The 22,602-nt window shown below is 31.1% G+C and overlaps 1 protein-coding gene across 1 annotated transcript in view; it reads left to right on the forward strand.

Annotated features, from left to right (window-relative positions):
- The first annotated feature begins 13,563 nt into the window (after window positions 1-13,563).
- Window positions 13,564-22,602, forward strand: part of LOC130450923 (neurogenic locus protein delta) — a 184,096-nt gene continuing 175,057 nt past the window's right edge. Inside the window, exon 1 of the mRNA XM_056789643.1 lies at window positions 13,564-14,037. The gene's annotated coding sequence lies outside the window, so the exon portion shown is untranslated. The remainder of the gene's footprint in view (window positions 14,038-22,602) is intronic.

Consider the following 22,602-nt stretch of genomic DNA (forward strand, 5'->3'; position numbering starts at 1 on the left):
AATGTATTATTCTAAGGTTTCTTTAATTGCTATTTGCAGATATATATATATATATATATATATATATATATATATATATATATATATATATATATATTCCTATTCAGTTTTGACCTGAAATTTATGTACTGTTTTTATTTCTAGTTGTTGATTTTTCATATAAACACTGTCTTAAATTATACACATACATTTTTACTTCATACTTTATATTTATCAATTTTTTCCAAAGAACCTTGGATAATTACGTGTATGTACATATTGTAATGTAATAATAGAAGTATTGATGTAAGTATTGATTTGTTAAATAAATATTTTTGAGACACAACTCATATTTTTCTCCAACTTTTTTTTTCTTTCAAATTTTAAGGATTTATCTTCTGACTTTAATATCACTGATCCATTGATGGACTTGCCCAGATCTCTTAAATTTGTATCATATTATTTGAACATTTAATAAGTAACTCAGTTAATTATTTATAAATATGTCGCAAAGAAGGTGAAAGAAAAACTTTTGATTCACTCTTGCAAAACCAAGTTGAAAGGTAATATCAAAGTATCATCGTGAACATTATTTTTTTTCTTTTTTTTGTGTTGGAAAAGTGGATTCACCTTTTATCAGGACGAGTTTAGGATCTTTTTTTGCCAAAAGATTGAAAATTGGGCTAATAGAACAGTCAGTGTCGTAGGCTGAAAATGAAATGGTTATTTTTAACGTTTTGAGTAAATCTTAATTGTATAATTTGAAAGTAAATAATTGTATCTCTTCATAGCTTAATATCTGCAAACAACAGAATATGATAAGTACCGATAAGTCACGTAAAGTCGTCATTTCGTCTACAACATTCATTTTAAATCTGTCTCGGTGCATCTTTGTAATTGGAAGTTCCAGCTTCAGTGTATAAGGAAATGGTATATTTTTCCAATTAACTTCTTTCAACTTTAAATGATAACTTGAACAAGACATTGTCTTTGTTAATCTAGACTAGACGTTCTAGTATTTTTTTGAGCAATTCAAATTCCATTCCTACGTAACTAAAAATGCATAGAAACGAAGATCTGCATAAATAAGTCATGTTAAGTTTTAACTATTCATTCTTACACTCATATTAATTTCGTTGATGGAATTTAGGTAATTTATGATTAAAACAGTATATTTCGCTGAGAAGACAACTCTAAAGCAATACACTCCATTATCATAGAACACTTTTGGATTAAAATAATATCAATTAAAGTACTATTCTATCAATTCATAAAAAACAGGTACGTATTGAATTTTATTTATGTTTTTAAACTGTTCTCTCCGAAAAAAAAATTGTTTGTAAAAATGATAATTTCTACTAGCATCTATGCCAGTTTGAAAATAAGAGTCCTTTAAAACCAGTTTAAAGATGGGATAGTAGTTACTTTTTATATGGAAAACGATCAAAAATATACAAACGTGAGCAAAAAATCGACTTAGACGACACCACTGCACACAAAAACTGAATACGAAATTGTTATTTTCTCTGTAAAATCTCTGTAAAAGCCATTTGTATTAGCTTAAAAATTATTGAAAATATTGTAGTGTTTCTTGCTCTGACGGTCCAACAATATGTTATGATTGACAACCCCTTTTGCTTGTTTACAATAGTGCTAATTAGGGGTAATTGAACCACCCACCACTCTCAGTTAGCCATTAAACGTCAACCTATACACATCTCCGTTAACAACAATAAGTATTTTACCTGAAAATTGAAAAGTGATAAAGACGCTCAGCGAGTAGAGGCCGGTACGCTAAACATGAGTCAGTCTGGTGTTTTCAGAATTTACCGTCGTCACCAAGAGACTGGTAACTTTTATCTAAGACACAGTTTTGGATAAAAAAGGTGCACATCCGAGTGAAATGACCGATTTATTGTCAGCACATCGCTGAGAAATTGGGCCCCTCACTGGTGTTTCAGTCCAATAAAAGCACAGTTCAAAACGAGGAGTGGCTGGATAGTCATAAGAAGACTTAAGGCAGCTAACCTTGAGTCAAAAAGGTCAGCTACTGGCCCAAAATTAACCTCAGCCCACCGAGTAACCCGTATAAGATTTTCTAGAGAACACGTTAATTGGACTAACCATGGAGGAGGTTCTGACATGGTTTGGGCAAGCATTTAAATTGAAGCAAATATGGAGTTGAGGATTAACGGCAAACCGAACAGTTTCATCGGCAAAAACTTCATCCTAATGGAGGACAATTTCCGTCCAAATTATTATTTACGCGTTTATGTTTATATTTCCTTTACTGATAATGATAACCCTTTTTTATTGTTTAAGGTTTCTTTTCGTTTGATATTTTTTCATCGCCAAAAAATAACCCAAAAACAGATTTTGAGATTCTAAAATCGGAAAAAGAAAAGAAGCTACATATTTTTTGCTAGAGACTTTCGATCACGAGCGTGTGACTTGAATTGATTTTTTGCTCACGGGAGTAATTTGATTAACTGTAATTTTTAAACTGTAAGAGACATACATGGAAATTCCCATTTCTGCACAGGTTTTACAACGAAGTAGTGTTTTACAAAAAGTAGTCACAACAAAGTAATTCTTGTGAATTATGATTTGCAATATTTGAAATCGGATGTTAAATTCTTGGTTCAAAAATTACAGGGATAATCGTTAATTTTGTAGAGTAAAAAACACACAGATGCCACTATTTCGTCTACCTCAATTTAACAGATATGTGAATTCTTATGCAGGACGGCTATACTAGCGGCGAAACCTATTTTAATATAAATCCAAGTTTGTTAGTTTCAACTTATTTAACTAAAAAATATTTTGTTTACAACAAATAACTTATTTAAATAGAATATTGGAATTTTAATCATGTTTCGAACTTCTAGTCCTTCTTCCGACTGCAAATAATATTTACGGTAACCTCCGTGTCATCCATTTTTAACGATGAGTAAATTTGAGGTAACTTATGATTAAATAACACAATTGTAGAGAGAGTCTTAATTTCAACATAGACTTGACGGGAAAGGTAGTTGCAGAGTCATCGGCGTGCGTGCTGTTGTTATTGGAAATAATTTTTATCATTTCGAATAAATTCGTCGATTCTTTATATCATAACAAATAAAGTATATTTGAAAACCAGAAAATATGAATATTAAGATGAGCTTTATCATAATCTGAATTGTGTATGTGATCTTCAGATTCATTAGTAATAACTTCGCCTAGTTTCACAGCTTGGGAATTTAAAGATTCCACTTACAGGGTGGCCCATTAGTACAATAATTTACTTCAGATAAAATATACGAAAATTTTTTTAAATAAGTTGTTATATTTGCACAGATACACATTTCTAAGATATTTTGAAGTATACAGGGTGTTCAGCATAAGCGTGGCAACATGAAGTAAAGTTTTTTTTAAATAGGACACCCTGTATATTTGCTTACCATCGAATTTACGTAAAATTCTGCATCTAGCATTGTCTTTTCTTTTCTATAAATGCTACCTAGTAAACGTTATTGGCAGAATTTTTAGTTTATGATTTAAAAATATTCACCTTTTTAACAAGTAAACACTGAATGTGACGTTAAAATATTTCTAGTTTTTGGGACGAAATCAAACCAGTAATTTTATACCTTTAAAAACTGTAATAAAATAAATAGGGTATCTACAAAATTGAATTAAGCAAACATCACCTTACCAACCAATTAAATGAAAATATCCATAGTTTTATCAAGTAACCTGTGAATTTGACATTTTCACAGTTCAATTCAGAGTGATTAGTTATTATCTAGACGTATTACAAAGAACGAGATAATGAATTTTCTGATACAAGAATTGACAGATTTGATTTTTGTACTGGGTACCGTGATAAGACATTTCCAGATAGAAGACAGCCAAGAAAAAAGACATTAGGAAATTTGCTTCAACGATTTACCATAACTGGTAGTGTAGCTTATGAAAAAAGCGAAAGGTTAAATTTGCAATGTCCCAGGACAACGAGATGACCGTAAAAGTTACGGAAATCCTCATATCTCGACACGGGAAATATCAAAACAAACCGACATAAGTCGTACTGTCGTCCAAAAAATTCTATCTAAGAACAAATTGCATCCTTACCGTATACAGCGAATGCAGGAACTATTGGATAATGATTATGAAAAGCGGTTAACCTTTTGTGAGTGGGCTCAAGAACAAATTCAGCGAAAAAGAGATTTTTTCAATTTTGTATTATTTACCGATGAAGCAGTATTTAATAAAAATGGGCTTGTTAATAGACACAATTTCCATTATTATGTAACAAATCAATCGCATTGTATACGGACTATCAGTCAAACAAGGTGGTCATTAAATGTATTGGGTGGAATAATTGGGAATCATGTCGTAGTTTATTTAAATTTCTTACATAACGAATTACCCCAACTAATTCAGCAATTACCTGCTCATGGTAAGCGGCAAATGTGGTACCTACATGACGGTGCACCACTTCAATATACCCAACTGATCAATACACATTTAAATAATGAATTTTCCGGACGATGGATAGGTAAAGGAGAACCCCATAAATGGCCACCTCGTTCACCGGACCTTATCAAAAAGGATTTTTTTTTATGATATTACGTCAAGAACAAGTGTACACAACACCCGCGACTACTAAGAAAAACATGAAGAATAGAATTGAGGAATTTTTCCGAACTGCTGATATCAATATGTTACATCGTGCTAGTTAGAGCTAGATCGCATACATTATTGTATGGAAGTAAATGGTGTTCATTTTGAACATTTAATAAAATAGTTATCTAACATTTTTAGTTTTTTCTTATTTGTTGTTAGTTATTTTTGTTTAATTTGTTTATTTTGAGTTTTGTAGATAACCTATTTATTTTATTACAGTTTTTAAAGGTATAAAATTACTGGTTTGATTTCGTCCCAAAAATTAGAAGTTTTTTAACGTCACATTCAGTGTTTACTTGGTAAAATGTGAATATTTTTAAATCATATACTAAAAATGCAATTTTCTTAAAAACAGTCAATTTTAAAGTGTACTTATCAGACATAATTTGAAGGAATATAATAGTTTTATAATATGGTAAAATAATATACTGGATGTTCACTTATAAAAATGAAATTTTCGCTAATTGCAATCTCCTAAATTAATGCTTATCAAAAAAACACCCCGAACTCCAAACGAAACTTTAGTTACTTCTCACTAATAACGGTCACTAGGCAGCATTTATAGTACACCAATTTTCATCAAATCTTCATATTTTTCGCTCCAACTCGGCAACGACACAATTTATGGGAAAAGAAAAGACAAGGCTAGATGCAAAATTTTACGCTAAATTCGATGGTAAACAAATATACAGGGTGTCCTATTTAAAAAAACTTTACTTCATGTTGTCACGCTTTGGCTGAACACCCTATTTATAACTGTGCAAATATAATAATTTCTTTCAAAATTTTTTCGTATATTTTATCTGAAGTAAGTTATTGCACTTCCGCACACTAATGGGCCACCTTGTATTATGCTATTCTTTCATGTCCGATACCCTTCATCCAAGAAAGTGAGTTTGAATTGCTGACGGAATTTTTGAGCAGACGTCCGTCGATTAATTTGAAAGTTGTTCCTTGCTACTTAATTTTTTACTTTAGCTCAAACAAATTTTTTTGGGTTCACCTAACAATGGTAGTCTGACAATTCAAATATGATTTTCCAAATTGGTTCCGTAAAGTTATAAAAGATCCTTAGTTTTAAAATTAAAAATAATGAAGATGTTTTAGCTAATTTAGTAAAAAAATTTTGTGTGAATATGCCGTTGAGATTCATTTCTTGCAAATCACATTTGAATTTTTTATGATAATTTATGAGTCAAGAACATAATGTCTTTAGTGATTTTGGGATGAAAATATTTAAGGAGATTACTGTTGGTCTATAATAAGAAAAACTAAAGAAATAAGTCCAAAATTTGCCATTTCCATTTATTCTGTTATTGTTGAATTTGACCAGGTTTCATAGCTAATAAAGTATTTTTGGCTGAAGATCACCTAAATAAATAATAATTATAACGTTCAGCTGGGGTCTAAATACGTTTTGCATGAATATATTAAGAGGGGCAAAACTTGCAGCAATCAGAGAACAGACGTGCCGACATTTATAATTTCTTACAGTAAGTCTAAAATTGAATATCTTAATCTGATGAATGAAGATGAATAAAATAATTGCCGCAAAACTCAGTAAAAATCGGCTTCAATATTATACTTTCAAAGTCAACGTCTCTTTTTTCATCGATCCCAAGAGCATTAGAAAACATATTGTTCTGAACTTTGATTTGGTTCAATCAAATCTACAACGATTACTCGATTTTCTATGGGAAACATGGATTTCACTCAAATAAAATTTAACTATATTGTGCTAGTAAAGTATTTGAAATACAATGAAAATGTAATTTGACTTTTAATTTATGGGAGTAGTTCAACTGTGAGAAAATAGTTTGATTTTTTATCCAAACGAAAACCGTTCATTAACAATAATAAAGAAAAGTCTCAATTATACTTCATAATAATATTTCAAATATATATATATATATATATATATATATATATATATATATATATATATATATATATATATATATATATATATATTGCTCATTATTAATATTATATATTCTTAGATACATCAATTTGAATCCTGAAACAATATATGAAAAGATTTAATATGTATACTTCTACATTATGCTTTCTTGATATGTATTTTTCTCAAAATTCGATATTGATTTCCAATAGTTTAATAACAACTTAAACAAACCTTATAAACTTGCGTACACAGAAATCGGCCCACTGTAAATTTTTGACTCTAACTATATGTTTTTTAACTATTGATCAGATCAAGAAAGCATTATGCTGTTTTAAAAGTAGTCAGGTTTATCGTATATGTATATGCGTAGCATATGTGGTGCTTGTAACGAAAATAACAGATTTGTCAAATATTAAAATTATTGCTTTTGCGACAGATATGTGCCTATTATTCGTTTTTTATAATCTCAATAGTGTTCAAGTGTATTAGTTTAATGCATAACTACACCACAAAAAGCCGTCCAAATTATTGCTTTAATCGAAAATGGACTTGGTCAGCGAGCTGTAGACCCGCGCAACTGTTCGGAAAGTCTGTCAGCGTTATGAGGAAACTGAATCCTTCCATAGACGACTTGAAACAGACAAGCAAAATTAAGAAGTCGTCACATTAATGCCGTTCAAGTGCAACGACTGCTCCGTCAAGTACGAGAAGTGACTATTAGCCAGTGGACAGTAAGACGAAGACTGCAGGAAAATAACCTGACCCCTAAACCACCTGCGATTGATTCCAAACTTATTCCAGCTCATCGGCAAGTACGTCTGCGTTTTGCACAGGATCGTTTGAATTGGACGTTGGAATAATGGGGATCTATAGAATATGCCTCCATGGTAGCGACCTAAGACGGAAGGTGTAGAGGTAATAGAGCGATTTGCTGATAGCTGTTTTGAAGAGTGGAGTGCTTATGGAGGTGATTCCTGCATAATCTGGGTTGCAATTTCTATAGGAATACGAACCGACCCTGTGTTCATTCGTAGCGGCGACCGTGTTCACGGAAGAAGATATCTAACGGCTGATAGATATATCGAGGAGATTTTAGCAATTCATGTGGTACCATACGTCTACTACATTGGAGAAGAATATACTTCTATGCGTGACAATGCAAGGCCGCACACCGCTAAAATCATGCGAGATTACTTTTCAGAAGTCGGTTTTCGAGTTATGGAGTGGTCAGCATACAGTCTTGACATAAATCCGGGATTCATGGGATGAGCTAAAAAGAAGAATTCGAGCTGGACTTCTTACTTCAAACTCGATACCACAGCTTATTGTTATAGTAGAAGAAGAGTGGTTTAACACCCCACAACAATTTGATTAGATTTATGTCTGATCGTATGAGAGATGTTATTAGGGCAAGAGGAGATCAAACTCACTATTAAGAAATTAATTGTTAAGTTTTAAATAATAAAAAAGCTTAATTTGCTTAAGGCATTAATTTCACTACGTTAAACATAGGAAGTAGAAATAAGTTTTCATAAATTTATACTCACATTAAAGCATGTTAAATTGTCTTTCAAACAGCATACATATTTTTTTGATCTGATGAATAATTGAAAAAATATAAATAGTTAAAGTCAAAAGTTTAGAGTGGGTCGATTTCTATGCACGTAAGTGTGGTTTTAGATATTACTTAAAAATATAATATATCCAGAGTCTAATTTTATTTAGATGAATGAAGTATTGATCTTGGAATTTTACTTACGTCGATTCCTTTGCCCCGTCCCTGACCGATTTACCTATTTACCTATTACGTGTAGACTCACTTTAGAAACCGATAAGTTGGACATGTTGAAAATCAATTTGAGAGAGAGTTACATCTCAGTATCAAAACGGATCGTTTCAAGCAACGCGCGGTGACTAAATATCTGCGTTTAAAGGAATTGACCCTGAAGAAAATTCACAAATATATGGTGAATACATTAAAGAAATCTGTAGTATCAAACGACACAATGAAAAGATGGTGTCTTAAGATTAACATGAATATGGAAAAATTGTTTACACGATAGGTTCTAGGAAAAACGTGTTTTAACGCAATATGGACAAGCCAAAGAAAGTTTTCCTGCAAGATTAGAAACAATGAATGATTCATGGATCCATCACTATGATATGATATAAAGATGCAGAGTAAAAAGTAGAAATATCGAGGCTCACCGCTGAAAAATTCAAGATGCAACTTTCAGCAGAGAAGGCGCTAACCTTATTTTAATATGGCGAAGCCGTAATTTAGTAGATTATCTGCACATGGAAGCTATAATTACAGGTGCTTATCATACCAATTCATTTTGAAAAAAACAGTGACACTATTGCAACAGCGGCATTAGGTTTCCAATTTGTTGAGTATCCAAATTTGGCCCCCACCGACTATCGTTTGGTTCAGATAGGGAAAATAACATTCGATTCTTGAAGGATTTTTTTGGATACTGAAGTCATATGTGTGGTGAATAAGTGGTTGAAAAATCTTTCTTTCGAGACGCATTAAAAATGCTAAAATTTGGATATGTTGTCTTTGATAGACATTATATTGGAAAATATAAATGATATTTTTGCCAATTTTCTATTGTGCGTTGGTTAGGGGAGTAGGAAGGGGATCAAGTCAAGATATTAAGTTAAAAGTTTATAGATAGCAGACATGTGTACAGGTAGCTAGGTACCTACCTACATTTAAAGGATATCATACATGCATAATGAATGTATTACTAACTCACGATGCGAAGAACAATTTAGAAATTAGAAAGATGAATTTCATATTGATTATAATATTTTATTTTGGACCATTGAGCTAATACATAATTATTTAATTAAAACTCACTAATGTTCCGAAAATTTCTAAACATACTCTAGTCAATCAAATAATATATCAATACTATGATGAATAATCAAATTTTCGTTAAATCAATTCCGCATTTGGACCGTCAAAGCAAAAGTTTGAAATATTTAAATAGAGAAATAGGAAAATGCTCATATATTTCGTGATATTTGCATTGTTCCGAGCAAGTCCGCGATATGGGCCCCGGAGCCAGTCCTGTCCTATTGCAGTGGCGAGGTGATATATGTTTGATATAACCGAAATTCGCTTGATGTTTTTATCATAGCAGGCGATTTGTTTACATTGTTTCTTTTGAACTAATTTCTTGGAAATTTATTTGTTTTGTTTGTGTATTTTCTAGACCTTTTGAGAATTTCTTTCTAGGTATATAAACTAGTTTGTTTAACGGAGTGAGTTAGTTTAAAATAAATAGTCGTAGTGGACAGAACGAAATAGAAAAGTACCCGAAGAATTTAAATAAATTATATAAGTTAGTTAAGTGTTAGTGATAAATTAATTATTATACGTTAGTTAAGTGTAGTTTAAAGTGTTTAAATAAATTAAGAATGTAAGAGACAGTGATTATAAATTCACCCATGAATAGAAAAACTGTAAATAATTAAGAAAAACATTACAGTATTTACGATATTTATTTACTATAAAAGTAGACCATAATTTTTCATACACTGTAATTTTATTTGGATTACATTTCTTGCCAAATGGGATTGCCCATTACCTAGCTATTAATAGTGTTGAATGCTGCATCTTTTCAGCGAGTTATTGATTAAAATTTCAAGTACTGAGCTATAAGAAAACCACTTTAGAGTTCACGGACTCACAAGAGGAGCAACTCATTTAGAATCGAGACAAATACAAAAAATCGAATTTTATTCAGCCATTCTGTCGCCTTTGATATTTTGCCTCTTAAATAATCATTATTTGAATACGTAATTTTGTTGGAAAAATAAAAAACAAACAAAAGTTTTTGAACGAACTCGAATGCTATTACTGAAATTGTGTATAAAATGTGTATCAAAAATGAGCCATTATATTTCTCTTTATAATCTTCAAAGTCGACATACCATGATGATTTTTTTATACGTTTGTAAATATTCTGTCGAGAATATTTAATTACAATGTTTTTTTCTATTACGTGCAAAGGTTGTTTCATAAGTAGTGTCAATTTTCATATAAGAAAATTCCTACATTAATAAGCGAACGGCATAGCGTTAGTTTATTGATTTTAATAGTGAAGATTTGACGCTTGGAGATCGTTCGCGTTCAAGACGTCCACCTGCGTAAGATATTGAGGTTACAAGAGAAGTAGTAGACAACCCATCTAGTACCATTACTAACTGATTATCGGACTCCCTTGGACCATTTAAAGACACCATACATCTCAATTTAAAATTATAAGATAAGATTTATGAAAGTTTTCGAATACACACAAATTAACGTCGAGTAGAGGTGTGTACTGAATACACTGTTTACACTACTACTACACCTACATTCACTTACACTGTCTGTGTGCGTTCAGCATGAATATCACCAACGGCTCCAAAAATTTTAGCTTAGAGGTGCTGAAGTTTGGGTTAAAACCATAGAATACGATGGGCTATACTTCGAATATGAAGGCTTCTGTTTTGTGTGACTATTCTTTATATTTCTCATTCCTAATTTATTTACACCCTTAACAAATATACCACTAATTTATATTTTGAACCGAGTATTCAGTAACCATTTACTTATTTTCACTATCCGCGATCTCTTTCGTTGCATTATTTAAACTACTATAATAAATTGACTTTCTAGTAACTTTTTATTTATAAGGTAGAATCTTTTCCTTGAAAAATCGATTTTTTATATTTCGTATGCTAAAACATTCCAGGGTGTTCTATTAGACAAGGGTGGCTTTGAGGACCACACAAATGATTGGTTTCGTAACAATTTTTTGTATATAATTAGTCCAACATTACCATATTTACAATATCTGTACAGTATTTAGTAAATTGATCAAATTGAACATTTGTTTCTCTACAGCCTTTGTATATTTAATAAATAGTTTTTATAAACAGACTTTATCAATATCCACTCCTTGAATTATTTAAACATGTTTAATAACATATTATTCTTTAACCATGACATATTACAGAACAAAAAGTTCTAAATTTTTATTATCATTTAGATTTTTTACCAAAGTTATTAAAACCTCACACAAATTGGGGTAAGTAGTCAGTAAACAGTAATCAGAATCAAAGAAAATCTGAATAGTTATTCTTTTATCCTTATTGTTATGATACGTTAAGGTTTTCAAATAATATAGAAATTCATGGAAACTTTTCTTTTTAACTTTATTATAATTAAGACTAGCGACATAAAGCATTTATCTATCTTGAGGTTTACAATATTCATCAGATTAAAATTCCGAAGACTACTTGTTCCAGAGAAAAATCAAATCTGAATTTTACTTTTGAAATATCCTTGTACATCAGACACAAAGAATGTAAACGTGTGTAGCTTCCACGATTTAAAAGAATACGTGCATATAGTTTAAAACGAATCACCAACCAACATGAATGAATTTTCTAAAAATACTGCAGTTTCAAGTAAAGCAAACAGGATAGGACTGCATTATTCCTAGAATCATGTTGGAGAAACTACACCAAAGCATACTCACCTTTAGTTAAATGTAATAGATTCCAAGAGTATAAATGATGATGATGAAATAGTTGGAAAATTACTACAAAATGACTTCAACAATAACAACTTTGACGTTTCAGTTGATGTTTATCTAAAAAAATCGAAATTTTGATGATATTTGTATATGGCGATTTATATTCTAGCTGAAAGATCCACTTTGACTAAGTTGGGAATGAAGTTTAACCATGTGGTATCCTATAATTAACTAAAAACTTTGTTGCTGTTATGTCAAGACGATTCACATGTGAATAATAGGATAATGTATGAGTGGGAATAATAGGCCAAAAAATAATTTTTTCGTCTTATTTGAGTTAATTGTCAAGATAAAGCTTCTACCTGACTAATTGAAAGGACTTAAGGCCAATTCATAAACTTGACTTTCCGTTTGCCGTTTCTGTTCGCGGGTGATGTTTGCTGTTTGACGTTTGTAGCAAAATGAACACCATATTCATAAACTTGACGTTGCCGCCGTTAGCATAGAAATTTTTTAATTCTTTTTGACGGCTTTACTACTTTTTATTTTCGTGATATTTTTGTATTCTGTTCGTAATCCGGTATTTATGGACGATATTATGGAAAAGAACATAGAGAAAACAAGCAAAGCAAAGCTATCCAATGCTATTTTTTCTAAAAGCAAAACCGTATTTAGTTATCAAATATCTACATTCTATTTTATTATATTTATAATACAAAGGATTTCATAATATAATCAAAAGCAACCATTTTCAAGATGCAACGGGGGATTCAGCCTATCATTCACTTAAAATCAAGTAAATTTCTTAAGAGCGACGTAGCTGCAACATTGTTAATGTTCCTGATAGAAATTATTAACAAGAATGAGATCGTGTGAAATTGCGTACTAAGTCAAACGAACGTAAATCGAAACTAATTCTCAATTTAATGCTCAAACATACTATATGTATTTTCTAATTTTAAATTCAAATATTCATTTTTTAATGAATAAAATCGTTAGTACTAGCGACAGTGTAAGTGATATGGGAACTCCACTAAATATACAGCGAATAATTTTTTACACAAAAAATAAAAAAAAATTATCACCATTGTTACAAACAGTATATGAAATGACAATTTGATAACAAAACAATATCTGTGTCTGAATATTTTTCACTTGTACATTTTAGTTTGTAGAAAAAGTACAACGAGTACATTCTGATGGTCATAGTGCACAAATAGGAAGTTAGGAGAAATGAAGGCGATTGCTGTAATTAATTTTATTCCAAATCTCGTTTTGCTATTAGTTATTGTTTTTTTCTAAATAATAATTGATTCTTAATGAGAGACTTGTATTATGAATACAATTGAAAATATGAATTTATCTTGTAATACGATCCTGCGTTGTACTGCTGTTGGGTGTTGAAAAATTTGTGTCTCGCCATCTCATAAAATCTGGAAAGAGTTAAATGTAGCTCCGACTCATATAATTAACTTATGTGCTACTTTTTGATATAGGAAAGTGTCTTAATCGAAATTTGAATAAATCCAAACAAATAACACGTAAAATGAGGCACAAGATATTTATATCTTCCTTAGAAGAGGTCGAAACTTGCAGCATCTAATTCGCTAAATATAAATCGTAGAGAATGAGATGTTTTAACTCCTTGTTCTACTAACTACAAGTTACATGAGTTTCCAATACCAGTATTTTCAGTGAAACCGTAGGAATATACTTATTGTCTGTCGGGTTGAATCAATTATTTGAGTGGTTTAGTTAATTTGGTGTTGTGTTTACTTTAGTATCCGACAAATGCACTTGTTAATGTAATCGAATCGAGTGAATTTTGACAAATACTGTTTAGTGAAGTGAAAATAGATCTTGATTATTGTGGTTTTGTTAGTTATTTGTGGTGAGAGTGTTTATATTTGTGAATTCGCTGTACCGAGGGATGGAATTACTACTTTTGTAAGTAAAGAAATTAGAACCTTTTGAATATACTATAAAAGAATTCGTATAAGCTTCCGTTAATTTAAGATAATAAACACATTTTATTTTTAAAACTTACTTCATTTTGAATAAAGGAATATTAGATGATGTACAGAAATAAATTAATTTTAGGTCTTAAGTTTTGATATATTTGAGAGAGTATGTGACTCTTAAAATAGAATTTACTACCTTCAAAACATTCAACCAACATAATTATAGTATTAAAATAGTTCACAAAATATTAACTCAAATTATTCACTCTGAAAATCTCGGTGATGATGGTTATAGTCATGTTGTATTGACATTGAAAATACAAAGCTTCAGATGCCAAGAATGTCAGATTAATCTACTGGCGACTGACCTTGTGAGTTGTGAACCTAGGTAGCTTTAAATGTCTTAACGTATACTAATTAGGTGACAAGCTCATTTTTTTATAGGTTTAAATGTAAGCTGACACAACCTAACTGTATTCAAATAATGATATAACGAAAAGCAAACAAACTAAACTAAAGTAGAATAAGTTACATATTTCACATTGAAATTTTAAGCTTACTCAGATTTAGATATGTCTAATATCTATTGATATATTATGAAAAAAATTTCAAAATTTTACTAGTGAATGAATGTGCCCTAAACAGTGAAAAATAATGATGTGATGAAGAGTAGTTACAGACAAGGGTGGGTATAACACAAAAACTAATACTATTCTGGAACGAAATAAAATTTTAGCGCACACAATTTTGGTATTGTAAAGGCCGCTTGGCATAATGCAATACAACGTGTAAGTCTCTGTAAACAATAAATGTAAGCAAATTCCTAACCTCAAATTTTATCTAATATTTTATACCTAGTTTAACAATGATGTAACAAAGCTAAGTTTTACGAAAATAAGCTGATCTGTTAAGCCAAAAGTAACTAGCTTGCAGTTTGAACACAATAAAAATGGCACAAAACTGATATTGCAAGAAACAATCAGATGAACTTCACCTGCGCATGCTTTTGATCAAGAAGTATTGCGTGCATTGCATTGCACGTTGTATTGCATCATGTCAAGCGGCCTTAATAAATTTTTTATCCGTCACGCCCCTCATCCTGTTCTTACTATATATTTTTTTAAATATTTATGTGGTATTTTAAAAAGTTTTCAGATAATATTGGTCTTTTTAACTTCAGCGATTGGTCGCAAGTGTTATATTTATTGTTAAGAAGGAAGGCTTTAAATACACCGCCGCGCTAGCCGTTTTGTTTTCCCCAATAATTTCGTTTCGTTTTTGCGATTGTTATTACTTTTTTAGGTATACTAGTACTGGTGACAGCAGTTGTTCTCTTTTCCTTTTCATTCGTGTTCTGTTTGGTAGAACCTCCTGTCGACGTAGTCGATGTCAACTTGAATGATCCCGAAGTTCTTTTGCCTTTAATATCCCGAAACGACGGTTGCTTTTAACTATCTGTTAATTCATGAAGCCACTTTTTCTGATTTCACTCTATAATTGGCAATGTACTTTTTAATTTCTTTTAGTAATGAGCCTCCGCGTTTCTTGCAACCTTTACCATTTGTAAAGTTGGTGGTTGGTTCGAAATAACTTTCATCCACATTCGCAACATCAGAAATTCTGTTAATACGTTTATCTTTGGGCACATTTCTTATTTATTATACAACGGGAAGTTTTATGATGGCAAATCCCGTATGTAAGGTGGTTTGGATCAATAGAAAGAAGTTCAATGACCAAAAGCAGATGATTCAATAGTTACTTGCTGCACAGTGAGTTGTTAGCACTAAGACTTAAGCCCTTGATCAATTTCCAGTATTTTCGACGATGAATTCTAAAATATGTTTTATGATATCTTCGTTTTATCAACAAAAAATGCAAGAAAAGTTATTATGCTTTTATCAGAAACGTTTTCATTTGTTTTATATCATTATGGATTTTAGCATACATAGAAATCTAATGTAATTGTAAGTATGTACAGACATAATTAGGAAGCTATATCTAGGCGTTCGCTTAACACAAAAACCCTGACGATAAAAACTTTGACTGGTAGATATGTCAAACATAAACAAAACTAAGTGAAAAATGTATAGCTTTAATTAAACACTTTGCGATCATTCTGTATTTTGTTCATTCGTTTACTTATTGGAATAGTAATACCAGCTACGTATGGTAAATAAATGCACAATATGAAAGACACTTTATGAAAATTATGGCACCTTTTGAATACAACAGCGTATATTCAATTTTCTATACAATAGTTACGAGTAGTTAGGGAGTTGACGCTATACATTTTTAGATAGATAGAAAAATAATTTTTTTTTATGTTCAAAGTAATCACCACCAAAGTACTTTTGTAATCAAAGCTTCTACAACTTGAAAACTTGACGTCAGTAATATTTTGGAATGCTTCAAAAAACTGATAAATTGCTTCATCTATTTCATCACCAGATGTGAAACGTCGACTACGGGAATGTTTCTTTAGGTCAAAGCATAACCAAAAACCGCACATGGCCAAATCAGGTGATTAGCGTCACATAACAAGAATTTATTATTGTGGATCATACACCAAGAGTTGCCCCAATCGCTTGATATGTTTATCTTGTATCTCCTACAATCATAAGTTTCACTCTCTCAATGTTTCCAGCAGTAACTGCAGAACTGGGTCTACCAACAGATTTCTCCTCATCAAGCGTCTTCTTTTAACTTCGCTGTACTATCTAGACACAATTGCTCGTGAAGTACTGTCATCACCAAATGCCCATTGCAGCTGTGCAAGACTTTTTTGTTGACCTTGAAATCATGGTATATCACATCTCAAAATATACAGAGTGGCCTTCGTACAACATCATAGAATACATATTTGGCAATTTTAAAAATAAAATTTGTGTTACTAGTAGTCTTAACAATTAATCGCATTCAGAGGCGCATTACAATATAATTAATACATTAGAGGAAGTCATTGAAATTAGTTTTATTTTTTAGAATGATATATGATCAAAATTAAAATCACTGTTTCAATAGAAAAACATCAACAAGCTATTAGAACCTACAATATTGTTAAAACAGTGAAGAATCTATTAATAATTGTGTATCTGAAGAGGTATTACTTGAATTAAACAAATAAGAAACATTCGATGTAAGGACTCTCCAAAGGCTTCCCTATAGGTCTTTTCTTTAGAGAAATCACTTCAAATAAAGTAAATGCTATACATGAATAAATTAATATTAGACAATTTAGTACTTGCAATAGCGTAGTGAATTTCAGCATATTCTTATTGATTAGGTAGTAACAAAACTAATCTTCTCGGATTCACTTTATAACACACACAATAATTTACGCAAATGATCTTATGTTGTCAATACATTATTCTACTCCACTGTATGCGAGAGAAACACTTGAACAGTTTTTTTTATTTATCTCTATGAATAATATTTTTCCAAATATAAAATAATAAATACTATAAAACCACTTTAAATTTAACATAGAAGTTTGTACAAGACCTGTTTTATAATTTGAAAGTTAACATACATAAAAGTTGGCTGGAAGTATCAATTGTTGTTGTTACTACTGTATACAAATTATTTTTAGTTTATAAACAACAAAATGAAATTAAAAAGTAGGACTTACTTATTTATAAAAGGTTTGCCCGGAAAAAAAATTAATTGATGAATTTAAATATACTAGCAAGGTTAAGGTCAAGACTATCAAATATCTTGATGTTTTTTTATATTGGAGAAAGTGGTGGGAAACTGATTATGTGGTTTATCAATTTGAATCGTATTTTTAACAACATATATATTATAAATCTGCCAATTTAATGTGGCCTTTGGCAATAGAAATTAAAAGATTCTGCAAAAGGTTTTCACCAAAATGAAATATATCGATACTATTAAATTAACAGGATTTATATTAGATAGTAGAATGATGATCATTATTTTATTGCATGCAATCTAATGTTGTCAATAAAAGTCATTTTCAGAAATCTCCTCTATAGAAAATTGGAATTGATGTTAAGTCTACTTGTTTGTCATATCAAGTGATCCATCTGAAATTTGCACCATCAAAATGAAAATAATCTTACTCAACAGGTGAAACTTAATATACATGGGTTAAATTTTTATCATAGTTTACGAGTTTATAAGTATTACATAGTTTTGAAGTTTCATTGTGTCTGCAATGGCTTTATATTTTTAAATGAATGATTTTATTTTGTAAAATGTTAAGTTTTTTAGGATTTTTGAACTTGTCTGTCCTAACGCGCCTCTGAGCTCTCCAATAAAAACTAACAAAGGCCGATGTCCCTAGAAAAATCAATCAGGCACCATATACGACTTAATTATTCAGTATTTCGAGATTGGAGTGCCTCGTTCATTGTTGTGTCACAGCCGACATTAAGGATACCTGTATACCGTCCTTACAGCTTCAAATTGTATCGTAAGGTTCAAAGGCAAAACAGTAGGCCGGCATTCACGTTCAAAATTTAGTTTTTTCTTATGCATAAAGTAAAACATATTCTTATCTACACTAAGTTATGTTTTTAGTTATTGACAGTTCTTTCTTATCAGTAACTCTGTAATTATTGAAATCCCATTTTTTGAATTATACACTAGAGTCTGTCAAAATAATAAATATGCTAGTGTCACTGATAAACTTTCAACCAAAACCAAGGGTAAAGCAACTAGTCGTCAGTATTTTACACATTTCATTGAAAACTTGAAAACAAGAAACTGGCAGTGTTTCGATCCAAAAATATGATCAGAAGCGTCAAAGCAGAAATTTTGCTGCTTTTGGTAATCTTCTAATGGATAACAGGCAAAATGTGGTGTTCAGCAGATCATTAAAAATATAATTATTATGATAATGGTTCATGAATGAAACGAAGATAATCCAGGTCGCAGTTTTTGAGAGTTGCACTCGGTGGTTGAATAATGACGCACGTTTACCTTACATTTGTTTCTCTAACGAAAGTACGCTTAAGTTGAATGGTGAAGTTAGTACAGTTAATTGTTTCTGGAGTATTTCCAACCCACACAGAAAGATCATCAACCTAAAGAGGTTTATTCTGCCAGCTATGTTGCTGGTTAAACTCCATGGATTTTCTGAGGTTAATTGGAGTCCAAATCTCTTTAAAACCTTCAGCAAATAATCTTGGTATAGTGCCGTTTATTTACATCGGAATCCTGGAAAAATTTGCGAACAGGAAGGACTATTGCTTGGAAGTTGAAGATAGTCACTTTAAAGATTTTGGAATGACTGTAAGGATTGAGCTGACTCTAGGTTTAAATTGAATTATACTAAATTGTGATATATAACATTACTCAATAAGTCGTGTGACTGACACACATAAGTCTTGTGACTAACACACATATGGCGCTGCAATTGTCAAATCTATATGATGTTTATGAAGCACCAGCTTTCAAAAGACTATGTGTATAATTTCATGACATAAGTGAAGCTACTTTTGTTATTTTCAAAACAGTGGATTCAAAATAATTTCGTGTGTATATTTATCATTGCTTCTTGAGGAGAAAAATACTGTACAAACTCAGCAATGGCTTCAAAAGTGTTATCTGCACTGTGGTCTATCGAAAAGAACCATTGGTTATTGTTTATTTGGACTCCGATGATGAGATAGCAGAATCAGATATCAGAAGGCAGTTTGTTTACTATAAAGTATGAACATTTGTAGTGCTATTTATGGTTCCTGAATTCTGAGTACTTTTTTAAAATGAGTGCCGCATTTACTGACAGTTAATGAAAAACAACATGTTTGGTAATGTTTACACGTAATTTATCAGATTTTTTGCTTGGATATGGGACAATGGATGAAACATAGATCCATCACTTCACTCCGGGAAAACGATCATCATCTGAGTGAATTGCAGCTGGTGAACTACGTCCGAAACGTCAAAGGCACAACAGTAAGCTGGGAAGGTTATGACTTAAATATTTTGGGATGCGCATGGAATATTGTTCATCGACTAGCTCCAAAAGGGAAAGACAATCAATAGCGAACACTACATAGAGTTGTTGAATTGTTGAAACACAAAAAAAACAAGCCTCATTTGTCGAATAAAAAAACCACTGCTTCAATAAACAATGCTCCGATTCTCAACACGATGGTTGAATTGAACGAATAAGACTTCGAATTGCTTCCTCATCCACCGTATAGTCCATATCTGGCCCCCAGTGATTATTGGCTATTAGTTGATCTCACAAAAATGCAAAGAAGCAGAAGTCAAATCCTTCTTCAAGCACGGTATCGAGAAATTAGAGGAATGATTAGTTGGAATGATTGTATTGCTCTTGAAGGAGATTAAATTGATGAATAAAATCGATTTTTGGCAAAGAAATGTGTTTTTCACACGACTTATTGTGACAATAAGTGACAATTCCGCATTTATAAACAATATATCCTGTGGTTATTATTCATAGATATATCATCAAAATAAAAATAATACTCTAGAAATCGCAAAACTTCGTAACCTAACTGTTAAAAGTTTCAAAAGATTTTCGTTATGATGTTATTCATTGGTAGAGGGGAAAGACGGTATTAGGTTACTTAATGCACCCTTTAATTTGAATAAGGGTTGCTAAACGTCCTATTGTATGGTAAGACTTTCCTTTAGTTGTTATATATCACGTAGTATTGGTTGAAGTAGATAACCACTTTTTTGTAGTATGCAGGTATTGAAATGTGAGTAGAATACATTCAAATTTTTCTTTTAAGCAGATGGCCAATTATTTTTGATGGAAGGCATCAGTTTTATAGGATATGACAATATTTAACACGCTTAATAAATATAGAAAATTATATGTTTGCCTATTTTTCCAACCAAAGACTGGCAAATTCAGTGATACCTGTAGACACGTTATACGTGGAACAACTATAAGAAGATTAACATGTGCTTCCTTTAGTATTTGGACAATTATAATATATGGGTCAAAAAATAATTCGCATCCGGCTTTCATTATTTGTTCACAAACCGTTGCATAAAAATCTAAAAATTTACCCTTTTATCTGTAAATAAACGAGAAGTTTAATACTCCCCTATAATATGTGAAATAATCATAAAGGCTTTCTTAGTTGCGCCAATGCGTTTCTTAGGTCAATAAAAAAGTGGGTCGGAACTAACTGCACACAATGTAAACAATGAAAGATTATCTGAATTTTTTATATAAGTTCATTTTAATAAGGTCTCATATTTGCAACTACTGTTTTAGAATCCTTCTCATTTACCAGTTAAATGTTAAAATATACAAAGAGAGTTTGTAATGCAGCACGAATTTAATATTTTTTAGAAAAATGCTCAAATACCTACTCTCGTGGATCAGTATTAACATTATTATTTGTTGTGAATAAATGCCAAATATCAATTGTTTGTTCCTTACTAGGAATAATCAAGACTATTAATTAAACAATACCATAATCTCATTACCATTCTTCAATTATTAATGTGATTCAATACCATTGATAATAAATCAAATGTATTTGAATGAACAGACCAGCCCAAATGGTAAAAAGCGCTTAGAACATGATCATAATTGACTTTCTGAAGGGACGTGGGGGAGCAAATGATAATCAAATCTTATTGTACAATCTATATTATACGAGGATAGTTACAGAAACTCATATTAAGTACGTTGATGGAAAATGGCCAATTGATTAATTTATTCCACAGTCGGGCTTAAGATTAAACTATAGATGAAGATAATATTGATGATTCTTAAGTAATTATGTAGATTTAAATGAAGTTAATGTTATTATATTATATTTAGACTTTCTAGATTGGAATCATTTCAAATAATATCGTATAAGAATAATGCATAGTAATTGTAGTTCACTGAATACTGAGAGATCTGAATTAATTAAGTGATACAAATGATTAATATGAAGGAAGTATTTGAGTTGGAGACGTTTGAAATAGACAATCATTTATAGTCACAAAATATGATTATAGAACATTCAAAATACATATCAAATTAATTTGCTGTGGATTAGCTATGGAGTAAAAGCCGTGAATCGACTTTGACCAATTGATTTGACCAGTGTGGTCGGGTACTCACAACACAGTAATTTTGTTGTTTACTCCCTGCAAGCAGACCGACTGCAATCCCATACTAGCTTCCATTCAATTTTACAAGAATCAAGTGTTTGGGGGTACCTACTCTATTATATGATGCAATATTTGTATTGAGGTAGTTGCATTGTGTATAACGTATATTTCTAAAAAATGGAAGGCTCTATAGCAATTGGAATAATGAGCTTGGTTTTCGAGCCCTAACTGACAGTTGACTAAGAGAGGTTAATTGAAATAATGAGATTGAGTCTGAAATGGACGGGATTGAAGATCAATTTTAAAAGTTCCTATGAATAAAAAACCTCTTAACATTCACAGTGCGATTTATTTCGTGAGCTACATACAACTATTACTAATTCATCAAAATTTATTTATGGCAGACGGTTTTTAATATATTTTGTGTCTTATATTCTTGGACTGAAAGTGTAATCTTAATTTAATTGATTCTCCTATCTCTTGCACTAATTCT

The sequence above is a fragment of the Diorhabda sublineata genome, chromosome X, assembly GCF_026230105.1.
Source record: "Diorhabda sublineata isolate icDioSubl1.1 chromosome X, icDioSubl1.1, whole genome shotgun sequence".
NCBI lineage: Eukaryota > Metazoa > Arthropoda > Insecta > Coleoptera > Chrysomelidae > Diorhabda > Diorhabda sublineata.